Source organism: Aethalodelphis obliquidens, unplaced genomic scaffold (genome assembly GCF_003676395.1).
Source record: "Aethalodelphis obliquidens isolate GAN/ISIS:26980383/991018 unplaced genomic scaffold, ASM367639v1 scaffold47, whole genome shotgun sequence".
In the NCBI taxonomy this organism is placed as follows: Eukaryota; Metazoa; Chordata; class Mammalia; order Artiodactyla; family Delphinidae; genus Aethalodelphis; species Aethalodelphis obliquidens.
In genome coordinates, this window is record NW_020837991.1 from 2,326,383 (window position 1) to 2,345,398 (window position 19,016).

A 19,016-nucleotide genomic window follows, 5' to 3' on the forward strand; every position below is an offset into this window, starting at 1 on the left:
ATTACACAGCAAGCTAAATACCAGACGTGTGGGTAATTAATGGAAACTGAATTCCTTCTACTTGGTATTTAGTGGTAATTCTTGATCACCGTATCAGGGTGACAATAATCACTTTATTCCTACCTGGACCCTTTTCTCCATGTATTTACCTCATTCTGATAATTCTCTTCTATGAGTCCTTTGTGATTACAAATCTTCATGACTATTGTCTTGGCATTCTTTCTAGTTAGAATTTACATTTTAACAGATTTTACATTTTAACAATTCTTGTTATTAATAGTTACATTGAAGCAATTCATGTGGAGTTTGAATTTTGTAGTTCCTATTTCTGCCAAGGTTTCATCAAGTAGTATATGTACAGGAAGCATGCACATAGTAAACAGAGTTTTCCAATTTAACCCACGATTAAAACTAAAACCACCAGGAACAACTTATGTACCCTTTTTGCTCATCTTTTCCAGGTTATAATTAACAACTCCATTTTGGGGGACAGCATGCAGAAAGCTTGCTTAAAAAATGAGTTGTGCTTGGACCTAATGGCTAGGGACAGTTAATTTCTTGTAATCTCTGTGGTGGCTGTGTAATAGGGAAGAACAAATCTGACTCCGTATTAGATCTGTTCCTTTTACTTTAACCTCTATGCTCTGTTGTCTGTGCTGTCATGCTGGCTCTGCACCTTTCATAAAAGAATGTTGCCTATAGCCTGAAGTATACAGGATAGCTTATTCTCAAGGCTCTGACCTTAAAGAGTCCATTCATAAACATATAAAACATTTCAGAACAGAGAATAACATTTGTATTGTTCGAGGTTTACAGGAACATCTTGACCTGACCTATGTGGACAGCTGGAAAAACAAAAGATTCCTACACCAAGAAGGTCATAACAACTAACCACACCCTTCCCTCACTTTGCTTTGCCAAAACCTTCGAGGAGTTTGGGGCTTAAGCCACTGATCTCCTTGCATGGTCCTGCAATAAACCTTTCTCTGCTCCAAACTCTGATGTTTCTGTTTGTTTGGCCTCACTTTGCATGGAGCACATGAACTTGCTTTTGGTAACAGTTGGGTGGTTGGAGAAGTTTTCAAAGCTGCTGCTCCAGCCAGTCTCTAGATGTCTGAGGTAGTTTTCTCACTGTGTGCATCCCGGGAGGTATGCAAACCTCCAGGTTACTAGTCAGTAGGATCTGTGGGAAACAAATGTAACAATAGGTTGAAGGCTTCTGAAATACAATTTAAAAAAATAGACACTGAAGAACCTTGTCATTGAGAATGTAGACAGTAGTCTGAATGCTCTTACTATGTTTTGCACCTTGTAAATTTAGTTGTTAATTACATCATTTGGTAATACTGTTAAAAGAGTTTAATGAATCCTTTCAGCAGCAATGAGCTCAAATATTAAAATAAATGTTTGATGACAAATTAAGTACTAAAATTAGTCTCTCAAGAATGTTAACAAACATGCACAAAATTCAGACATAACAATTATGAGGGCTATATTAATAACCACATAAAAACTAGGGGACAGAAATCAGCAGATAATGCATCAATATCTATTTCAAAAGTAAGTTCTTATTTTAAGAAGACTGCATTCAAAGATGATGTTTTAACAAATGTATCTTCAGAAGGAACACTTATTACTCAATAAAGCACAACTTTTCATTTAGATCAGTTGACTCATTTTCCAAAATAATATATTTTTAATTCTAATATTTCTTGCATACATGCTAAAGGAAAAGTGATTGATGAAAATGAATTGGCTCTGTTATGAGAAAAACGTTTCTATCAGTTGAATAATATGAAAAACAGAGAGAATTTCTAACAAATAAGCCTATACCAAAAGGAGAAATCTAAGTGAAAAAAATTTTAAGCACAAGGATAATGACCCTACAGGGAAACACAGAACTGCAGGAGAAGATAAAGAACAATAGAAAAGGATATAAAAAAGAAACATGTTTTGAGGTTTTAGAACTATTGGAAAAAAGGTAAAATTACTAATTTTTGTTAAAATAAGTCAAGAATGCCTATTAGAATATCTAGGATAAATTCTGAATGAAAAATGAAAGCATGTATAAGTCATAAGTTAATAGAAAAAATAATAAAAATATCTAATTTATTTAGAAGGTAAACAGACAAAAGGGACCATTAAAGAGGTATATAGAAAACAAATAGTAAGATAATAGACCAAATGTGTCAATATTTATATAAAATTGTTTAAAGAGTCTATATAAAATAGCATGCTTTTCAGAAATGACTAAAGAAGGGAAATTTGATAACTTGGAGATTATTAATGTTAAAAAATTTTTTTGTTCTGCAAAAACCCATGTAGAGAAGATGAAAGACAAACTGGGTGAAAATATTTGAAAACCACATATCCAGCGGAGTACTAATACATAGATAAAGAACTCTAAACATTTAACAGGTTAAAAAATCAATTAGAAAATGACAAATACATGAACAGAAATTTCACCAAAGAAGTATACAAATGGCAAATAAGCCCATACTATGATGTTCAGCATAATTAGCCACCAAGGAAATGCAAATTAAAACCACAATGAGATATCAGTATAGATATATCAGATGGCTACAATAAAATTTAAAAAACTGTGGCAACACCAAATACTGGTGAGACTGGGGACTCCTATATTACTGTTGGAAATATAATATGATCCATCATTCTAGAAAACAGTCACTCAGTTTCTTGTGAAATTAAACATACAATTACCATACGACCAGCAGCTGCCATCTTGGGAATGAAATAAAATAAAAACTTAGGTTCACACAAAAAAATCATGCATGAATGTTCATGGCAGCTTTATTCATAATAGCCAAGAGCTGCAAACAGCCAAGCTTTCCTTAAACAAGTGAATGGTTAAACTATGTTAAAGGCTTACCATTAAATACTGTTCAGCGATTAAAAAGAATGAACTTGTGATAGGTGCAACGCTGGGTGAATCGTCATGGAATTTTGCTGGGTGAATAAAAAAGCTAATTCAAAAATGTTACATACTGTAAGATTCTATTTATGTAACTTTAAAAAAAGACATCATTTTAGAAATGAAGAACAGATTTGCTCTTGACAGGGTTCAGGGACAGGAGGAAGGTGGGTGTGAAGAATGTGAGTTTAGTTATAAACAGGCAACACCAGGGATCCTTCTGGTGATGGAGCTGTTTATTTCTTAGCAAAACAACAAATAAACAGCTGTGGTGGTGAATACCCAAACTTATCATGTGACAAAATTATATAGACCTCAATACACACACCACACAAAAGAGTACAAGTAAAACTGGGAAATGTTAATAAGTTTGGTAGATTGCATCTTGGCTGTGATACTATACTATAATTTTGCAAAATGTTACCTTTGAGGGGAACTTTGTAAATTGTACACAGGATCTCTCTGTATTATTTCTTGTAACTGCATAGGAATCTTCAACGATCGCAATAAAATTTTTCAGTTAAAAAGAGGAAATAGTAGTAAATGTCATGAAAGATGTTCTACTTCTCTACACTAGGGGCTATATAATACTATTACTATAAATGAAAGAAGAACAATGTAAATGGGGGGCATATCATGTTTATGGAAGGGAGGACTGGATATTGCAAAGATGTCATTTCCCCCCAAGTTATTCTATCCAAAGCAATCTTAATCAAAATCCCAACTTGTTTTCAGAAAATTGACACACTAATTCTAAAATGTCCAGGAAAATGCAAAATGCCAAGAACAACTTAGGCAATCTTGAAGAGCAGAAGGAATATTCTGGAGGACTTGGAACATCAGCTATTAAGGCATTTTAAAATTGCAATAATTAAGACTTTGTCCTAGTGGTGAAAGAACAGACAGATATATTGGAAAAAACATAGGGTCCAGAAATGGGTACACACATATACCATCATGTACTTTATGACAAAAGTGACACTCCAGTGTAGTGTATAAAAGTTATTTTTAACATATTGTATTAATTGGCTACCATGTGGAAGAAATAGTGTATCTTGACCCCCTACTTCCCAGCTTACACAAAAATCAATTTCAGTTGGATTGTTCACGTAAATATAAAAAGTAAAACTATAAAACTTTAAGAATATAACATAAATATTGGGATGGCCAAAATGTTTGTTCTGTTTTCTCCATAAGAGGGCTCTAATAGCACTTAGTTGTCTTTAACGTCATGGGAAACAATTTTGTTAGACTGTATGTGACAGCTGTCATATCAGCGTGCATTTAAAAAAAGACATCAAAATTGGTGAATTTTTGTAGAGCCCTTTTAATATTGAAGATGGAAGAAAAAAGCAACATTTTCGTTATATTATGCTTTATTATTTCAAGAAGGGTAAAAGCACAACTGAAATGCAAAAAAAGATTTGTGCAGTGTATGGAGAAAGTGCCGTGACTGAGCAAAGGTGTCAATGATGGTTTGCAAAGTTCTGTGCTGCAGATTTCTCGCTGGAGGATGCTCCAGAGTTGGGTAGACCAGTTGAAGTTGACAGCAAGCAAATCGGGACATTAATTAAGAACAATCAATGTTATACCACACAGGAGACAGCCAACATACTCAAAATATCCAAATCAAGCATTGAAAATCATTTGCACCAGCTTGGTTATGGTCATAACTTTGATGTTTGGGTTCCACATAAGCTAAGCAAAAAACACCTTCTTGACCATATTTCTCCATGCGATTCTCTACTTAAACATAAAGAAAACATTCTATTTTTAAAACAAATTGTGATGGGGGATGAAAAGTGGATACTGTACAAAAAAAATAATGTGGAACGGAAGAGATCATGGGGCAAGTGAAGTGAACCACCACCAACCACACCAAAGGCCAGGCTTCAACCAAAGAAGGTGATGTTGTGTATATGGTGGGATTGGAAGGGAGTCCTCTGTTATGAACTCCTTCCGGAAAACGAAACAATTAATTCCAACAAGTACTGCTCCCAATTAGCCAACTGAAAGCAACACTTGATAAAAAGCGTGCAGAAGTAGTCAACAGAAAATGCATATTCTTCTATCAGGATAATGCAAGGCCGAATGTTTCTTTGACGACCAGGCAAAAAAACTGTTATAGCTTGGCTGGGAAGTTCTGATTTATCCGCTATATTCACCAGACATATCACCTTCGGATTTCCATTTATTTCAGTCTTTACAAAATTCTCTTAATGGAAAAAATTTCAATTCCCTGGAAGACTGTAAAAGGCACCTGGAACAGTTCTTTGCTCAAAAAGAAAGTTTTGGGCAGATGGAATTATGAAGTCACCTGCAAAATGACAGAAGGTAGTGGAACAAAAGGGTGAATACGTTGTTCAATAAAGTTCTTGGTGAAAATGAAAAATGTGTCCTTTATTTGTACTGAAAAATCAAAGGCACTTTTTGGCCACCGATATATCTTCATGACTTGCTGGTAAGCAAGTATTCTTAAATTAGGAACAAAAGTGTTATTTTAAAAAGGGCTGAGGGCTTCCCTGGTGGCGCAGTGGTTGAGAGTCCACCTGCCAATGCAGGGGACACAGGTTCGTGCCCCGGTCCGGGAAGATCCCACATGCCGCAGAGCAGCTGGGCCCGTGAGCCATGGCCGCTGAGCCTGCGTGTCCGGAGCCTGTGCTCCGCAACGGGAGAGGCCACAACAGTGAGAGGCCCGCGTACTGCAAAAAAAAAAAAAAAAAAAAAAAAGGGCTGACTACATTAAAATTGAGAATTTGTGTTTATCAGAGGATACTGTTAAGTGTTAAAAGGCCAGTGCATAGAACAAAGATTATATATAATATATACATCTAACAATGGTCATTTGTCCAAAATATATAATACACAGCTTCACAGGGCAAAAGACATGAGCAAGCTTTGAAAGGGCCATAAACTTGTGAAAAAAGTGAAAAACCCGTTAATCATCTGGGGAATGTAAATTAACACACAATAATTGTAGTTAGATTGTTTGCAAACACAGCCTCATTAATTTCTTAGTCTCTGCAGGCATGGCTTTTTTGAAATGAGAATTTGCTTTTCCTCCCATGAAAAGATAATGTTACTTTCCACAAGTACAACATGTTTTCATACAAGACTCCAGAAGACCTTGAATCTGAGATGGCCTTGTAACTTGCTTTGGCCAGGAGAATGTGGAAGAAATGATGCTGTGGACCTCCTAGGAATGCTGCTGCCACCATGCAAAGAAGCCCAGGCCAGCCCCCTTGAAGATGACAGAATATCTGGAGAGGGAGGCAGAGGCGACAACAACTACCAAATGTCAGACATTTGAGTGTGGCCGTAGTGGACTGTCTAGTACCAGTTTAACCTCTGGATGACTACAGCAACATGAGTGTCCCCTGGAAAGACTAGCAAAAACACTGCCCAGATGACAACAGCCAAAACTTCTGACCCATGTAATTGGCCCATGTAGTAAAATAGTGGTTATTTTAAGCCTGTAAGTTTTGGTGTATTTTGTTACACAGCAATCACTAACCGAAACAATGATACAGCACTACACACCCACCAGAGTTGCTAAAATGAAAATCAGAGACAATACCAAATGCTAGCCCCAAAGCAGTGCATCTGTAACCCTTACACCCTCGTGGTGGAAATGAAAACTGGTACAGTCATTTTGGAACACCACTTGGCAGTATCTACCAAAGTTAAACATACACATACTAACTCTAAACATACACCATACTCTAAGCAATTCCACTCCTTAGTTACAGGCTCAAGATAAATGTATCCAAAACACGTGTAAAAATGTTTATTACAGCACTATTCATAAAAGAATATTTGGGATTACCCAAATATTCTTCTAAAGTAGAATGGATAAAAAAGTAAATTGTGATATATTCTTACATTGTACAGCCACAAGAACAAAAAAAACACAACTACACACAACTATATGCATAAGCATCACAAACATAATTCTAAGAGAAAGATGCATAATTGCATTTATATAAAGTTCAAAAGTGAGCAAAAATAGTCCATGGTGTTGGTAGTGAGGACAGTAGTTAAATTTGATGGAGGAGTGAGGGGAAGCAATACAAGGAGGCTTTCGGGGTGTTGGTAACACTCTATTTCTTGATGTGAATGCTGGTTACACGGACCTATTTACTTTGTGAGAATTCATCAAACTGTACACTTATGGTCTGTGCACTTTTGTGTATACATATACTTCAATAAATTTACAAAAACAAAAAAAGCATAATGAAAGAGAATACATTCTTCAGAAAAATACTAGTGTCTTGGTATTAGAGACAGATATGACTAAAAAATTGGTTAAACAACATGAATAGAAACCAAGGATAAGAATTTAAGATACTATTTTACGATGTCCACATAATCAATATAAATTTTGGGGGGTAATTTTTGCTTCCATGTTAATTTATATAGATTATACATTTTTTAAAAGTTGTTTTTGAATAGGACAGTATGGTGGCTCCAACAATATAATACAACTAACTTGTACTCAATAAACAGTTATCAAACTTTACTTCTTTTTAATGTTTTCTCTCACTCTCAAAGTTTTCCTATTTTGAACCAAAAATTACATGGTCACACACCTATCATGCTCCACCTGCTTTTTCATATACTAACATCTGGGGTTTTATTTCTATTTGCTGATGGTTGCTCAAAGTTTGCTCTTAGTTTTTTTTTTTTTTTTTCCTTGACCAAAACACTTTAATTTACAGCTTTAATATACAATATGACGTCTGTAATTTCTTGAAATTCTCACCTGGCTCTTGGAAAGAGTTGAGTCTACATTTTCAGTCTCATCATCAGGAAGGATACCTAATTCTTCATCCGTCCATTGGGAAGGATCTGGATATGGAAAGTGACCCAGCACGGCATCTGAGTCATGCCAAAATCGCCAGAGAATCCAGAACCACATGATTGCACTGAAGAACTCCACCTTGATCACCTGGGATCTGGTCAGCTGGGGAAACAGTCTGTACCGGGGCTCGATATGCACACCTCCCTCAGCATGACAGACTCCAGTGCCTTCTGCTACCCGCGCGCGGCAGCCCCTAAAGAAGTGGCCTCCAACGCCCGGGAAAGGCGTTTGCCGCGTCCGAGCCGACATGCCAACCCGCAACCGGACAGCAATCCCCAGGCCTCACCGCCGCCTCACGTCACTTCCCTTGGCGCCCCGCCCAGTCTTAGTTGATTTCTAAATAGTTTTTCTATAAAAGTTTTCTCTGTCTAATAAATTTCCTGGCTAGTTGCTCCACTTTCTAAACCCAGATGTTTTGGGGTGTGCCTCGTCTTTCAGCTCTCCCTCTGGTTCTTAACGTCTCAGAATTCAAGTTTCCCTACAAATCTCTTGAGGAAGTTGCATCTTCCCAGAGAAGACTGGGTTCTCCCTCTTCCACTCACACACAACACTTTCTTTCGGTGTTCAGGGCCATTAGGAGCCTTGGCCTGAAGGAATCCTATGGTGGTCCGTAGACCAGGTGCTGTTGGTGCAGCCCATTCCCTGGGCTGGGAAGACCCACTTCCCAGCAGAGCCTGGACGGTTGTAGGATGGTGTAGGGCTCTACGTGTGGCCTGGTAACCTCCTGGGTGGCCTCCTCCCACCCACACCCAGTGGTCTCCTCACCATTTCCATGTGTAGGGCTGGCTCTGCCTCTGGTCACCTCTACCTGTTCCCCCTGACCCTGAGGTTCTGGAGGAGCCCCACCAACTCCTTGAACTCTGCCTTGGCCAATGTGGAATGCTCTCTCCCTCCTCTGACTGTCTTTGCCGTTTGAACCTTAATGCATTTACCTCTTTGGTTTCTACTTATTTTTACCTGTGGGTTTCCTGTCTTACCAAGTTCCAGATTACAGCTGTGATTTGAGATAAACCCGTTTCAACAACATAATCACAATATCAAAAAGAATAGTTATATTTAGTGCTTAAAGGACACCTGACACTATACTTGATTTAAAAAATAACCCTTATGCCAACTCTTACTATGGTGATGATACTGGTCATGGATGAGGGAAGCGGTGAACAGAGAGGCTCAATTACTTGCCTAGGATGTCTTAGCAGGACGTGGCTAGAGCTAAAATATGTACTCTAGTCTGGGACTCAAGCACACACCCTGTTCTATCCACCCTGCCTCTATTTAGGCCATGGCTGTGTCTATCATTTCTTTTGTTTTTATATATATAAATTTATTTATTCTGACAGTAAGCCTAGCTGACTGTGGTGAATTAGTTCTTTCTCCCTGTATTGGTTCCTTTTCGTTGCTCCATACACCACAGCAGCCAACTGTTTGGCATCATGTGTTCAAAATTTTTAATTCCTGGGTTTACATGACACCTTTTCAGAACTCAGATAACATACAACGAACTGACCATCTCTTATAGAATTAATTAGTAAAAAGAAAAAAACCCAACAAATGTGCACGTGTACAGGTAATGCTGCATATTAGAGGCGGGGGGCGGGGCTTTATAAAAACCCCTAGGTGGAACCTGCCTCATACCGCTTAGATGGGCTCTCTGGGTGCAGGATCGGAGGTGTCCGTGTTACCGAACTCAGGTCCGGCTGCTGGCTGCTCGAAAATCAATCCCTAAGGGGCAAGTGTTGGTAGAAAGAAACATTGCTTTTAATCAGAAAGCCAGTAATCTGGGGAGAAGGTAGACTCATGTCCCCTGAAAACCAAATCCGAAGACTCTGCTCAGCCATGAAAGTTTTTAAAGGGAAAAGGGGAAGTAATCTAAGTTAATCACTGAGATAGGGATCAAACTCATAGCCATCCCCCACTACAAGTGCAGGCTTCTCTAATCCTTGTGATCTTGCTCTAGATGCTATGCTGTTCACACAGTTTGTTTAGGGGATTACTGAAGAAGAAGCTAGGGAAGAGATCTGATCATCTGTTAATGACTTATTCTTCATGTCTACTTCTTTGATCAAGGAAAGAACCAACAGTTTAGGCAAGGTATTGTGTGATCAAAAGTTTTGAAAATTGTGCTAGAGCAGGAGATGAGTAGAGCATGGGGATGCCTGATTTAAGGTTGGTTACAATATAGCTCTGCTAAAGTGATAAGACAGAAGGGACCTCCTGCAGAGAGCTCTTTCATGTAAAAAGCTGCTTATATCCATTGTGCAAACAGGGGTGGGAACCACCTGGGGGGGGGGTGTCTCATGGTAAACAGAAACTTCCGTGCCTCTGGTATCATTTCTTTCTTTTTTTTTTTTTAACATCTTTATTGGAATATAATTGCTTTACAGTAGTGTGTTAGTTTCTGCTTTATAACAAAGTGAATCAGCCATACATATACACATGTTCCCATATCTCTTCCCTCTTGCATCTTCCTCCCTCCCTCCCTCCCTCCCTATCCCACCCCTCCAGGGGGTCACAAAGCACCGAGCTGATATCCCTGATCTGGTACCATTTCTTGGAGTGAAATATTTCAACATAGGACAAAACTAATTGTGGTCCCACAGAGGTGCTACAGGAAACTTCTTTCTAGCGACTTTTAATGTTTTGCTTTCCCTGAGTGTTTTCCTCCCATAGAGGGAGAACACTCTGCAGGGGAAAAGTAGCTGCTAGACAGACACTTAGAAGAAGCTGAGTATCAGGCTTCCCTCCTTCATCAAACACACAGTAAGTACAGTGCAGTGTTCCAAACTCAGGGAGAAGCCCTGCAAAGAATACTGGAATTAAACTTATTTATCAATAAACTCTGCAGAAAATTCGGTGGGATTAGAGAGACAAGCAAAGCAGCATGTAAAATATATATTTATAAGTTCAGGATAGAACTTGGAGGTGAATTATGGAGGTCATAAACATGTAGCTATAAATCAGATCTGGCAAAAGGTCTAGCAGCAGAGGTGAGTGGGTGCCAGCCATCTGTGGCTCAGAGGCCATGCGAAAGAGCAAGGTCTGTGGGAGACGGGGAACCCTGCTGTCAGCATCTACTTTCTTGGTGCAGATGTGCAGAACCTTTCCTCCAAGGGCAAGATAAAGCAGCAGGTACAAGTACAGATTCCAGCAATGGAACGACTTGCTGGCTGTGTGAGCATGGCGAGTCCCATCACCCCTCTTAGCCCCTCTTCCCTGATCTGGAACATCTGGATGCTGATGGTACCTATGCTCTGGGGTTGTGGGGAAGTTAGACAAGAAGAGAGTCAGTCTTTTACATCAGAGAGCCTGGTGTGTTACCCAGTAAAGAGGAACCATGATAGCATTACTACCCATGGACATCACAGAATGAAGTTTTTCACACTGGATGGAAGGAGCTCGCTGCTCTTCCACACCAGAGACCCCATGGTTCCTCCAAGGGGGACTCTCAGTTTAAAGCTCGAAGGTCAGTGGAAGAAAAGGACACAGGACACAGAATCTGATCTCCTTGTTTAGCATCCTGGAGCAATCAAAACTCCCCTCCACCCAATCACTTTTGCATCAGCATTCCTAAATTGCCTGCTGTTTTCTCATTATCATCGTGATTCAAATTTTAATAATCTTCTTGTTGAAAAACAAATCAAGAAATGAAAAAAAAATGAGCTGGAGATATTGCATTTCTCTGGAAGGCTACCACTAATTAAGATGTTGAAAGCAATTTTCACACCGTTTCTCACCATGGTGAGGAATCTGACAGATTTACAAATTAGCATTCCGGGACTCTCACGCTGAATGCCCATGTTTTGTCAGATTCTCTGATGATCACAGACGTGCTTGGTAATTACTGCAAGTTGATACAATACCTTGCAAAAAATAAATCACACTCTCAGGTGATTCCAGGAAACTGGCCTTTTCATTTGCATTATAAACTATTGTTTTTGGCAGTTATGAGAAAAAGATGAATAGCATTTTGTAAGGCTAAATTACCAATTCTTCTTTCGATAAATTTCAGGTTCAAGAATTATTAGACACCAGTGTCTGTGCTAGGTACACAAGCCATGTTGTCTGCTTCGTAGGATCCTTCCAGTATATTTGGAACCCAAGACGTAGATGGAAAATATTTCACATGATGTGGGGTGACTCCAAATCGGTACTTTTCCAGAAAAGAAGCAGGTTAGGATAATTGCTCATCTTATTATGCACGGCAGCTGCTACTGGGCTCACTTAACCCCCATCTCCCACAGGAGAGGAATAATTCCAGGGGCTGTTCAGAAAGGTCATTTCCGTCAGGAAATTTTTGACAAATCAGCTAACATAAACCCTGGATTAGATTGCAACATTTTTTTTCTTTTCCTCCTCTTTCTTTTTCTTTTCTTCTCCTACTCAGGCTCCTCTTCCTCCATACCCCCTTTCCTTCTTCTTAGTATAAAGCTATCACGTGTTGGTAAATTACCAGTTAGGTAACAACTGAATAGGAAGAGAGACATTCAAGTTGAATTTCCACAACACCCAGGGCATTGTTAGAGGGTGAGCTTCAAAATAATTTTAGAAAGAAGAACCAGAAATAGACAGAAGCACCCCTTTTCCAACTATTGTCCCATTCCCATGTGTACAGCATTCTTCCTCTTGTGCCCAAGGTAAAGACTTATAGCCGTAGCACTTATAACATAATACTGACATCTAACGTATATTGAATTCTGCTATGAGTTGGAGAAATTACACCCATTATCTCGTTTAATTCCATCAATCATCGAGTAAATAGGTTTAGTCCTATATTTCAGAAGAAATAAAGAGGCTCAGAGAAGTTAAGTGACTAAGCACAGTTAAGCACTGCTAGCAATAAACCAGCTTTCATCTCAAGTCTGTGTGCTTCTGGGTCTGTGCCTTTACCCCCATTCTGTTTCACCCTAGCTTGGTTACCTGTATCCATTGGAGTCTGTAAAAGGCAAAGATTACATCTTTGCTCTGCTTCATAAATGCCTGGGCAGTGAACCTGCAGCAGCTGCTCAACATGGGTTTATTGAAAGAATAAACAAAGGAATAAGCAAATGAGTATATGAAGCTACTATTGCTTCAATCACTTACTCAACATTTCTCAAATGAATATCTACCATGAACAAGGCCAGTGTCTCTGGAAGTAGGCTCCTGAGACAGAGAATCACATGCATTTGATTTACTGTGAGAGTCATCTCAGGAGAAAGAGGATGAAGGAAGAAGGATAGAATAGGACAAGGAGCTCAACAAAGATGTGGTCTCAGCTGGAGGCGACTTCAGCCTGATCCCACAGGGAGCTCTGGAGCGGAGACTGTACCACAGAGTGCAATTAGGCAAGAAGCAGACTTTTATCAGTCAGCCATTAGCCGTGAGCTGCCCATAGGGAAGGGACCTTAACCGCCCAACCAGGCAGCTTCTATCAGCCAAGGGTTCTACCAGCCTTTTCTCTGGAGAAAAGGGCACCAGGAGTTGGGGATGGGTGAGTGAGTGAGGTTAAGGGGATCAGCAGGGGCCAACAGCATATTTTTGGGCAGACCTTATTAAAATCCTATGGACATTTCCCCAGGCAATCCCCATGGGCATGCATTTTCAATGCCTGCACTCCACTATCATTGCCATTCAAGGCCCATCCTAAGACCAACCTCCCTCAAGGAGTCTCCCTGGACCACTTCACCCAGGGATCTTTCCTTTTCAGAAATCCTACAGTGCTTCCCTGAGCAAAATGTTTATATAGTTAATCATTGCCTTTCAATGCCTTTAGATTGTTATACATGTATATAATTATGTCCTTATTAAACCTCAAAATTCTTCCAAGGCATGGATTGTGGCATCAAATGGCAATCTTTAGCTTTTTTTCTTCTTTTTTTTTTTGCGGTACGCGGGCCTCTCACTGCTGTGGCCTCTCCCATTGCGGAGCAGAGGCCCCGGACGCGCAGGCTCAGCGGTCATGGCTCACGGGCCCAGCTGCTCCGCGGCATGTGGGATCTTCCCGGACCGGGGCACGAACCTGCGTCCCCTGCATGGGCAGGCGGACTCTCAACCACTGCGCCACCAGGGAAGCCCGGAAATCTTTATCTTGATGCACTTGGCCATGCTAGATGTTGTCAAGGATGTAATAGAAGGCATTGATCCTGTATAGTAATGAATAATGATAGATTGTACAGTAATAAATAATAATAGTGTACATTTTGTAGTGCTTTCTATTTGTCACGCAATGTGTTAAGCACTCAACAAGTATCGTTTCATATAATCTCCACAAATTTTTGTCAAGGAGTTTATTATTAGGAATGCTAAGATAAGAGAAAACCTGGATACAGAGTGGCTTAAACAAATTAGGGATGTCTTCATCCTGTATCTGGGAAATCTAGAGATATAGTATTCCTGGCCTTGGCTTCATGGCTCTCTGTGACTCTCTTGGACTTTTCCATCTGCCTGTTACCCTATGGCCACACAGTGGCTGATGCTCCTCCCCCAGGCATCCCATTTAATTCAAGACAGGAAGGAAAAGCTGTTGTTCACTGCATCTGTCTTTTATCAGACAAACTAAAACCGTTTTCAGAAGATGCCAGGAGGACTTCCCTGGTGGTAGTGGTTAAGAATCCGCCTGCCGGGCTTCCCTGGTGACGCAGTGGTTGAGAGTCCGCCTGTCGATGCCGGGGACACAGGTTCGTGCCCCAGTCTGGGAAGATCCCGCGTGCCGTGGAGCGGCTGGGCCCGTGAGCCATGGCCGCTGAGCCTGCGCGTCCGGAGCCTGTGCTTCGCAACACCGGTTTGAGCCCTGGTCCAGGAAGATCCCACATGCTGCAGAGCAACAAAGCCCACAAGCCACAACTACTGAACCCACGTGCCACAATTACTGAAGCCCATGCGCCTAGAGCCCTTAGTCTGAAACGAGAAGCCAGTGCAATGAGAAGCCCGCACACCGCAACAAAGGGTAGCCCCTTCTCGCTACAACTAGAGAAAGCCCGCACACAGCAATGAAGACCCAAAGCAGCCAAAAATTAATTAATTAATTAATTAAAGAAAAAAAAGAAGGTGCCAGGAAACTTCTACTTCCATGTTATGGACAAAACTGTGTAATAAGGTTATCCTTTTCAGCAAGAAAGGTTGGCAAATTATGTATTTTGTTTTCTCTGATGCTTTCTCATCACAGTGGGGTGAACTGCAATAAGAGAGAACAGGAATTTGGAATGTCTGTCAGGTCAACCCACAGACATTATCTGCTGCTTGCAAGTACTAAATTCATCTCCGTTTCACAGATGAGAGAACTGATGCAATGAAGTAATTGTCCAAGGACTGGTAAGCAGTGGGTCCAGTATTCACATTCAATTCTGACTGCATAGCCTGCACTTCTGACTACTATGCTATATTATTTCTTTAGGTACTGCATCTCAGTGCCTCATTTCTATCTCAAAAATGATAACTCCAGGATAGGGATAATTTAGAGCACTACTTTAGAGCATTCATCATTAACAATGAAAACATCTAAACCCTGGGTTGATATGTTTTTCCAGAGAAGACTAGCTGTGAGAAAGCTGGATTTAGGTTAATATAGGAGAAGTCCTCATGATGTGAGTACAAAGAGGATGATGATCTCCATTAAGCACACACACACGTTGCATCCTCCATGCTTAATACAGAAGAACAGTCACCCAATAATCTACATTATTTTGACCTAAGAAAGACTATAACTATGTTTTGATCTCAGAATGCCAAGTTAAGTTTTGTACATTCCCATTTTTATAGTTCAAAACTTCCTGGCTGAGACAATTTATTTAATGTTGATATTTTCTGAATCTCTGTTACAAATGACACAGAATAAGGTTTCTTGGCAGAAGGTGTGGTATGAATGTGAAATTCATGAAAGGTAGGAGTCCTAGTCACCCACCTTCTAATTTGGAGATAAGAGCGACTCCCAGGACAAAAGCAGAGACAATACAGCCAAGACGGTGTTGGGAGGGTGCTGGTCCTGGGTGCACTGTGGTGTGCTAGGGTCAGCTCAGGCTGACTCACCAGAGCCCTCCACTAACATTTCTTCCCAATTCTGTGGTCAGTGATGTCACACTGACAGCTTGAAATCATGTATAGGGTAAGTACTTATATCACACACGTTGCAAGCACTACAAAACAAAGGTTGTTTTTCCTCTGAGAGCCAGTCGTTAAACATTGACCAGCACACCATTCACTGAGCATCTCAAATAAGTAAAATCTTGTTTCCAAAAAAAGAAAAAAAACACAAAGAAGAGGAAGGGAAATTGAATAAAACAATATCTAGCTTGTCTAGGATTTGGGGAACACCTCAGGTGTGCACCCATAACTGCGGACTCGCCCCCTATTATTAACACAAAAGCAATATCATGTTTCCATCAGTGTCCTAGGGCTCTGGGAAATGCTTTGTGAGCGACTGGCTTAGGCTCCTTTAGTCAGGACTTGTCTGTTCCCTGCTTTATACACTTGTTATTAGTAATCAGGAATCCAACGGCATGTGCTTACATTTGTGATAAGTTCCTTAATACTTGGGGGCAGCTCTAAATCTTATCAAGTTCTTGGAGGCAAACTTACAGACCTGTTCACCTTGCGTGTTGGCGCTCAGGTCTCCCATTCATCAGTCCTCTGATGCAATGACTTTTCACAGGTAATCAATAGCTAACCTGATAAATGGGAAGGCTCCTTAAAAATCTATTGCTTGATTGCCGAGACTGAATGTTTTATTCATTGACAGCTGTGATTTGTCACTCAGTGGCTAGGAGGAAAACGTTTGCTCCAACTGTTCTTACCGACGTCGCCCAGCAGTGGTGCTTTCGGTCTGTTTCCACAGAGCAGATTGACTTTCAGTTAGGAAGCTGTAGCTATATTTAGCATGTCAGGTCACTAGCTCTCTGTAAACAATCCAGATGCATTGTCCTTCCCATTGTTCATAATTAAACTCCTCATCATGGGAATTGCAGTGCAGAGTCTTTGATCTTACATTCAGATTCTAAAATCTATGAAGTATTTCTATCCATGTGGAAACTGCTCCTAAAACGAATCCAGTTTCCTAATGACACGGGGATAGTTACCATTATTGAGGACCTACTATGTGCTAGACATTAGGTTAAGTCTTCATTTGCATGATAGATTTTAAAATCTTTATAGTAACTATGCATGACTCTCTTGATGCCCCTCTGGTTCTCTGCAGGGGGGCACAGTGACAAACGATATCAGTCAGAGTTCCATACGAGTAATAGAACCACTAGAAGTGATGGGGAACAAGGGATTGATTACAGGAACTTGATCCTATGCCATTGTGGAAGCAGCTTAGCAGCTTAGGTGTGGCTATTTATTCTGCATCTGATGGTGTATCTGTGGTCAGCAGGGTTTCAGCAGTCAGTAGGGAAGGGAAGATGGGCATGAAGTGGAAGAGAGCAAGGATGAACAGAAACCTGCAAGGACCAGCTGGAACCCATGAGGATGACCTGGAAGCCACCTGCCATGATGGGGGTGTCCTACAGAATAGCTGGTGCCCTTATTTATGGAGCTACAGGTGGATCTGGCCCAGGTGTCCAAGAAGCTGAGTGAGGAGACTTCATAGGAGCTAGTGTTGCTGCCGGCCCAGTTGTGGCCACAGGAATGGCAGCAGCCCCAGGAGGAGAGCTTGCAGGGGCTGGGGAGCTGGCTGCATCCCCATGCCAATGAGTGAGCCAGCAGACCTGCAACAGCATGCTGGAGCTGCAACACAGAGTGTGGTTTGCAGGTTTAATTCTAGACGGGCCTCTGCTGTCTGCAGCTGTTTTGCGGTGTGTTGGTATTCTCTCTCCCGTGACGGCAGGTAACAAGCCTCCTGGCTCCCACTGTTCAAGCCTTCCTAGGAGGCTCTTCTCTCATCAGGCTCCAGAAGCAATCTGGTCAGTAGGCACAGGGGACTTCAGGAGTGCTGGATCAGGGGCACACACTTGGGAGCCCAAGCAGAGTTTGCACCTGACTTCAAGCCCTCATGATGATCTCAGGTGCTTGTTAACTCTGAGCCCAGTTACTTCAAGTGAAAACTAAGTTGTACATCAGTACTCTGGTTTGTGTGAGGATTTCATAAGAAAAGGTTGGCAGGGCAGCCTGTGTGCTATTTGGAGTGCAATATGTAATACCCATCAACGCATGCTGGTTCCTTCCGCTTTCCTCTGTATCTGGACTGGCCTTGGGTCCCCAGCCTGATACCCTAACCTTGCTTCACCGACTGTGTTTGAAGACCTCCCCCTCTCACCAATGTCCTGATTTGGAGTACAGTGCTCCCCACCCACAGGTCAGAGCATCCACCAGCGTTGATGGAAACCTTCCTGGGGAGCTGCTTTCTTGGAAATCTGAGTCTTTCCACTGCTCCCATAAGTGCCTTTATTCACTGGTCCATGAGTGAGAATATGAGGAAGGAGAGTTTTCTGAGCCCCGTGAGGACACGACTGCCCTTGAGGAGAATTATGAGGACATTGATGTGGGTTCTGTTGAAGGAGAGGGTGAGGAAGATCTCAGTGGCCCTGCTACGGACCCCTCTGTGCTGCCCCTGCTCTGGTGTCCTCACAGGTCCCCTGTAGAGGGTCAGACACCCTCCTGGAATCTGCAGCGGGCTCTGACCCTACCACCAACCCCACTCTATGATGGGATCCTATTTCAATGTCTAGACTGTCTCAGTCTTCTCCACTCTTGGAGTTTACCAGGCCAAGCCTATATGTTTCCTACGTTTATAAAAGATAATTAATCAATATTTGGGAGTTTTCTGTTTATACAATATTTTCTCCAAATTTTCTTTACCCATAGATTTTACAGACTTGCAGACAGTGAGCCCACCTTGGATGTGGATGTACTCTTTCCATTGCTTACTTCTCACTTCCCGAGGGCAGTTGCTCCCGTCCCAGTTAATTCTGCCAGCAACTTGTTAAATAAGTCATTCCAAATGTCACATTTTCTGTTCACTGACCTCCTGCAGCTCTCTGAGTATTCTTTCTAATGTTCTCATACTGTGGTCCATCTATTTCTATTTTTCAGTGGAAGAAAGACTTTGATATTGAGTACACAAAATGTACGAAAAAAAGTTATACACTGTCTGCTTGTCTCCAGTTTTGTAGATGAGGGAATCAAGAATCAGAGAAACAATGGGTTTCTCCCACTCTCTTGCAATCACTAAGATATTCTCTCTCCTGGGTCAGTTGTCTCTGACTACCTCTCCTCAGCAGCATGCACCCATGTCTCATCATAAACTAGATG

The 19,016-nt window shown here is 41.1% G+C and overlaps 1 pseudogene; it reads right to left on the reverse strand.

Moving 5' to 3' along the window:
* Positions 1-7,625: 7,625 nt before the first annotated feature.
* LOC113607231 (NADH dehydrogenase [ubiquinone] 1 beta subcomplex subunit 2, mitochondrial pseudogene) lies at positions 7,626-8,042 on the reverse strand (annotated as a pseudogene).
* Positions 8,043-19,016: the final 10,974 nt, after the last annotated feature.